Consider the following 7,424-nt stretch of genomic DNA (forward strand, 5'->3'; position numbering starts at 1 on the left):
GCAAATAGAAGCCACTGGAGGATTTGAAGCCGAGTTGTAACATGAGCTGACATCTTTGTAGAGGATCCCTCTAGCCCTCTGGGTAGAGAAGAGGGCCGCAGAGAGGAGCTGGGAGGCTATTTCTGTGTCCAAGACATAAGGAGAGTGGAACTAGGATTGTCACAGTGCCCGCTCACGCAATATACATTAGTGCTCACAATATGCCAGAAATGAATAAGGCCCAGTCCTTATGATCTGGGGAGGAAGCAGGTATATAAAGAGTGTATTTCAAGGTAATGTGCTAAGTGCATGACAAAGCTGTATGAGGATGCTAAGGGAGTTTAACCTGGTCTGATGGGTTGAAAGTCAAGAAGGCCTTCCCAGGGGAAGTGACACCTTAACTGAGCTGGAAGGTTGAATAGGGCTTAGAAAGGCAAAGAAAGAGAGGAATTTTTTCCTGGCATAGGGAATGGAGTATGCAAAGGTAGAGAGGAGAGAAATAATGCTTTTCCCACCATCACCATTCCTTTCCTCTCACCTCTGACAGATTCTCTCCTTGACAGAACTCTAGAAAGGTTCCTCCGAGCCCTGTTCTCTTCTAGGGCCTCAACCTCAGCCCATAAGGACTCAAGCAAAACACCAACATAGTTTCTAACAGCTCAGGGCCATATCCCTAGGTGACCCTAGCCCTTCTCAAAGTACCAGCCTGAGAAAACTCAAGGCTGCCAAAAGAATTTACTGTTTGTTCCAGCCAGCACCTGAAGATAGGGCCCCGTCTGCAAGCCTCTGTGGGAGGGCAGGAGCCTAACTTCAATGAGCACCAGTTAGCAAACTCAGATGGGTTTCATGTGGACTGACACCTTCTTCCCACTTTTGGTAATTTTGCCCTAACTCTGCGGAGCTCAACCCCCTCCTTATTCTCTGACTCTCCCTTTGAAATGTCCAGTCACCTCTGTACAATCAAAGTTAAGTTCCATTCAAGTTGGACTCTATTCCCAACTGCAACAGTATATTGCTGATTAAAATATGTCCTTACCACTTTAACTAGTGACCAGCTTTGTTTATCTTTAACATTTCACATCAGCATATTGTGGGTTCTGTATAAATCATTGATGCTGATTGACAATATGTATGGGTGTGGCCTTTGTCTTAAGGCTATTAAATATAGCCAGATCCTGTTGTGGTCAGACAATATTCACAAATATAACAGCATCTTGCATCTGAATAATGTTTTATCCTTTTATCTTGATTTTTTCTATTATGTAAAGAAGAATTTTTAATACCATAGACAAATACCCATGAAACATTGCCAAATGGAAAATCAGGACATTTACCTTTTGGAGCTGAACACTTGCATATTGAAAAAACCCAGCAATTCCACTCCATGATAGGTGCCCAAGAAAAACTCTTACACATGTGCACCAGGAGATATTTGCAAAAATCTTCACAGCAGCACAGTGCATAACAGGAAAAAAGCCAAATGTCCATTAACAAAAAGAAGATAAATAAATTATGTGTATTATAACAATGGAATATTATTCAGCATTGAAAATGAGTGTGCTATAGCCACAAACACAGCATGGCTGGATCTTGGAAACATAATGTTAAGTAGAAAAAACAAGTAGCAGAAGACTATTAGTGTAGTATGAGCTCTACCCTGGCTAGAGTGGCTAGTTCAGGGGTGGGTCTATGACTCTAATAGAGTCAAGAAAATTCATTCTCAAGATGTTTGACTCACACAGTTGCTCTCTTTAGCACTGGAATTAGAACTGTGAAGGTATTTTCATAGCAGTTCTCACTCCCTGAAATTAAGCTTTTAGAACTTTATTAGCCATGAAGGAAGAGACTGCCAGGGAATGAAGCTGTTACAAAAGAGAACAATGTAGTGATGGAGACAGTGGCAGAATCCAGTGACATTATGTGAACTTCTAGATTAAACTAAAGCTAACGCTATCCCCAGAATGTTCTGTTGCATGAGAAAGGAAATCCACTTTTCGCTCACAGTTGGGTTTTCTGTCACTTACAATCAAAATAGTCCTGAAGGATGCAGGATTACTTGAACTCTTGCAGCAGCTCATCTAACATACTTGTTACAAGGTCAGCAGGCCAGAACTCAGTAAGCTTTTCCCAATTGAATGTGCTTGTCCCTCACATGCTATATAAAGAGGTGCTTTCAACAATGCTAAGAAGAATGTTTTCACCATATTACATTTTGTTCTATATATTTAAAAAATGTTAAACAAACAAATAAACAAAAACATTAAACAGTTCCATTTTCAAAGAAGGAAACTGAGGAAGTCATTTTTATGTTCATTACATTTTGTTTCAAAATGACATCATAACTTAGCATAAACTACAGAATTATATAGCAGATTTTTGTTTTTATATTGAGTCTGATTGAGACCCTAGACAATTTTTATTGTTAAAAAGGTAGGACTTGATGATGAACATCCTCATCATTGCTCTCATCTTCTGGTGATCTTGTGGGGAAAGCATCTCTCTCTGGCTTCCTTTTATTCATTTAGTCACTTGGAAAATATTTGTTGGGCACCTGCTATGTACTGAGGGCTAAATATTCAGAGGGGAACAAGATTGATGAGGTTCCTGCCCCATGGGACTCAAGATCTAACAGGAGAGAAAGACAGTAAATAATTTTTTTGGAAAGGTTAATTTTGGGGAACACAACTCTACAAAAAAATAGAAATGGTAGCTGAAAGGAGTAGGTGTTACTTTATCTGGGGCAGGCATGGAGGACCTCTCTGAGGAGGTGGCATTCAAGCAAAGAACTGAATCACTGAAGGAGCAGCCATGTGGAGACATGAAGGCTCAGCAAGTGTCATGGTCTCTGGGACAGACAGGATTTCAAAACACACACTCTACTTCCACTGAAATAAAACAAACACACCCAAAACAAAAAATTCCAAGTCCAGGTGACTTCATTGGCTAATTGTTTCAAATATTTAAGGATGAAATACCACTAATCTTACACAAACTCTTCCAGAGAATAGAAAAAATGAAAACACTTTCCAGTTTATTAAATGAGATCTTTATAACCTTGAATTCAAAACCTGGCAGAAGCTTACATGAAAAGAAATAGGACAACAGCCCTAGTAAACAAAAGGCAAAATTCAAAATAAAATATTAGAAACTAAATACAGCAAAAAATAATACATCATAATTAAATAAGGGATTGTTTTGCCAAAAATGCAAAGTTAATTTAGCATTAGAAAATGATGTAATTCTCCACACATAGCATAAATGAGAAAAAAGTAAATGTGTATCTTAATAGACACATAAAAAAGCATTTTATACAACACTCATTTATGATAAAAATTTTTTAGCAAACTAGGAATAGATGGGAACCTAATCTGATTTAAAAAAGCCTTCCTCAAACATCATACTTAATGATGAAGTATAAATATTTCCCTGGAGAAAAAGATGTCTATTGTTACCATTTATATTTGACATTGTACAGGAAGACTTAACCAATGCAATATGACAAGAAAGAGAAATACTAAGTATAAAAATTGAAAGGAAAAAATAAAACTGTCATCACAGACAGATGATATGATTACATAAGCAAAAAATCCAAAATAATATGCAGATAAAATATTAAAATTAATCACAATATTAAAATTAATCAATGATTTAGCAAGGTTTTAAATACCAGGTTGATATATAAAAACTAATTGTATTTCTATAAATAAGCAAAAATAATTAGAAAATTAAAAATTTTAATGATATAAATTACATAAGCATAAAAATAATACAATGAAGAGTAAACTTTACAAAAAGATAAGCAAGATCTTGATACTAAAAACTACGTGGCATTGCTGAGAGCAACAAAAGAAGACCTAAATAAATATAAAGACATACCATGTTTTAAAATTGAAGACAGTATTATAAAGATGTCAATTCTCCCCAAAGTGATTTATAGATTCAAAGCACCTCAAGTCATAATCCTAGAAAAAATTTTAAAGGAAATTAACAAGCTGATGCTAAAATTTATCTGAAAATGCAAAAAGCCAAGAATGTTCCTTGTAGACATTCTTAAAGAAGATAAACAAAGTGGGAGGGGAACTTATACTTCCAAATACCAACTTATTTAAAGCTACAATAATTTTAAAAGAATTGGCACAAGAATAGATAAATAAACCAATGAAGCAGAGAGTCCAGGCATGGATCTGATATGGTCACCTGATTTATGGCAAAAGTGACTCAGGAGGAAAGAATGGTGTTTTCAGTAAGTGGTATTAGTCTATTGGCTATGGGAAAAAAATGTATCCCTACATTACACCATATGCCCCAAATAAATTTCACATGGATTATAGACCTGAATGTGAAAAGAAAGCACAATAAAGTTTCTAAAACATAAGACAGTGGGATTCATGACTTGGGGTTGGCAAGCATTTCTTAAATAACACACAACAATAATTAACTACAAGGAAAAGACTGATAAATTAGACACCATTGAGAGAGTGAAGAAATTGGAAGAAATTTGCAATGCATTTCTCTAACTATGATTTATATCCAGAATATATAAAGAATTCCTATAAACCAATAAGAAAAAGACAGATAACCCAATTAGAAATGGGCAAAAGACTTGAATAAGTATTTTACAAAAGAGGAGATCTATGATGGTAAATTTTATGTATCAACTTGACTGGGCTACAGGATGCCCAGATATTTCGTCAAATATAATTCTGGGTGTGTATGTGAGAGCATTTTTGGAGAGATTAACATTTGAATCAGTAGACCGAGTAAAGCAGATTGCCCTCCCCAATGTGTGTGGGTCCCATCCAATCAGCTGAAGGCTTAAATTGAACAAAAAAGCTGAGTAAGAGAGAATTCCTTCTGTGTGACTACTTTCAAGCTAGGGTACTGTTTTATTTCTTGCCTTCAGACACAAACTGAAACACTGACTTTTCCTGAGCCTTGAGCCTGTTGGACTGAGACTGGAACCACTACAGACTCTCCTGGGTCTCTAGTTTGCCTTCTCTGGAGAAACCTGACTAATAAAATATTGAAATAGCAGCAAGTATATGGAAGGTACTCAACAAAATTAGTCACAGGATAATGCAAATTAAATCTACAATGAATAACCATTAAACAACCACCAGGGACTTCCCTGGTAGCACAGTGATTAAGAATCCACCTGCCAATGCAGGGGACATGGATTCAATCTCTGGTCTGGGAAGATCCCACATGCCATGGAGCAGCTAAGCCTGTGCACCACAACTACTGAGCCTGTGCTCTAGAGCCCACGAGCCACAACTACTGAGCCCATGAGGCACAACTACTGAAGCCCGCGCACCTACAGCCCATGCTCCATAACAAGAGAAGCCACCACACTGAGAAGCCTGTGCACCACAATGAAGAGTAGCCCCTGCTCACTGCAACCAGAGGAAGTCTGTGTGCAGCAATGAAGACCCAACATAGCCAATAAATAAATAAATAAAAATAAATTTATAAAAAAAACAAAACAAAACAAACCACCAGGCCAGAATGACTACATTGAAAAATGAAGTACAGTCTCCTTCCAAAAATGAATCTGTTTTAAAAGTGCACTTAGATGTATTCAATAATGTATGACAATCACTACAGTCAAGGTATAGAAGATTTTCATCATCCTAAAAAGTTTCTTTCTGTCCCTTTGCAGTCAATCTCCTCTCTATCCTGCAACACACATCCCAGGAAACCACTGATCTGGTTTCTGTCACTATAACTTATTTTTGTCTGTTCTAGAACTGTATGTAAATAGAATAATTCCATATCTTTTGTGTCTGCCTTCTTTAGCTCAGTATAACGTTTTTAATATTCATTCATGTTGATGCCTGTATCAGTAGTTCACTCATTTTCATTGGTAAGTATTTATTTCATAGATATACTCTATTTTATTTATCCATTCATTCTGATAAATGTTTGGATTTTTTCCAGTTTTTGGCTAGGAACATTCTTGTATATGTTTTTGTGTGAACGTATGCTTTCATTTCCCTTCTGTAAATACCTAGAAATGGAATTTCTGGGCTGTATGGTATTTACATGTTTAATTTTGTAAGAAACTGCCAAAATGTTTTCTAAAATGGTTGTACCATGTTACATTCCCACCAGCAATATATGAGTTCCTGTTTCTCCAAAATTGACTAACACTTGGTATTATCAGATATTTTTCTTTATTTGAGCCCCTCCGATAGATGTATAGAGTATATGATTATACTTTAATTTTTATTTCTCTGACTACTGATAATGTTGAGAAAATGGCTAAATTAAAACATTGACAAAGCCAAGTGTTCAAAAGGTTGTATGTAAAGTGAGGATTCTAGGAAGATGGCAGAGCAGGAAGTACCAGGAATCTGTCTGCACCTGGACAATAATTGCACTGGCAGAATCTGTTTGATGTAACTATTTTGAAACTGTGGGTCTATTGAAGTTTGCAATTTCCAGGGGAAGTCTTGGGTGGTAAATCAATGTTAATTTCAGTCTATTTAAGCACAGATACCCATCCCCTACCCCCAGCCATGTGACAGACAGCTGTGTACCTGTTCCTGGAGCAGCTTGCACACAGTTGCAGGAGCCAGCATGGGCAAAAAGGGCCCTGTCCTCCAAATATTGGGGAGCTGTGCTCTGATCACTGATTGCCACTTCTGATCTCACAGTGGTTACTTAATGATTATTCACTGTAGACAAAGAGAAGGGCAGCCATTGTTTTTACACCTTCTCCCATTGTTGCAAGCCCCTCCCTTTCCACTCCAGTGGAGGTGATTCCCAGTATATTTTCCCAGTGCCCTACTTCCCCCCTTCATTTTTCTCTTTTTCCTCAGACATTAAAGACTACAATATTCAAAAACAACTACAGGCACTTCCCTGGTGGTGCAGTGCTTAAGAATCCGCCTGCCAATGCAGAGGACACGGGTTCAATCCCTGGTCTGGGAAGATCCCACATGCTGGGGAGCAACTAAGCCCATGTGCCACAAGTACTGAGCCTGTGCTCTAGAGCCCGTGAGCCACAACTGTTGAGTCTGTGTGCTACTGAAGCCCGTGCACCTAGAGCCTGTGCTCCACAACAAGAGAAGCCACCTCAGTGAGAAGCCTGTGCACCACAATGAAGACAAGCCTCCACCCTGCACAACTAGAGAAAGCCTGCGTGCAGCAATGAATACCCACAAATTAAAACAAACAAACAAAAGCAAACAAACAAACCAAAAACAACTACATACATGGGTAAAATTAGAAACTGACCACCTGCACCCAAGAAAAGGCATAGGCTCAGAAAAGACCTGAGAAGACCTTAAGTTCACACCTCAGGCTGACCCTTGGTACACAGATAGTCTACAACAATCATAAAAACAAAAACAATAACAAAAACCCAGGAAGCTTGGGGGAAGGGCAAGAATCTGATTTCCAGAGCTACTACATTACTAGATTCAAGTGTCCAGTTTTCAAAA

The sequence above is a fragment of the Hippopotamus amphibius genome, chromosome 16 (assembly GCF_030028045.1).
Source record: "Hippopotamus amphibius kiboko isolate mHipAmp2 chromosome 16, mHipAmp2.hap2, whole genome shotgun sequence".
Lineage (NCBI taxonomy): Eukaryota > Metazoa > Chordata > Mammalia > Artiodactyla > Hippopotamidae > Hippopotamus > Hippopotamus amphibius.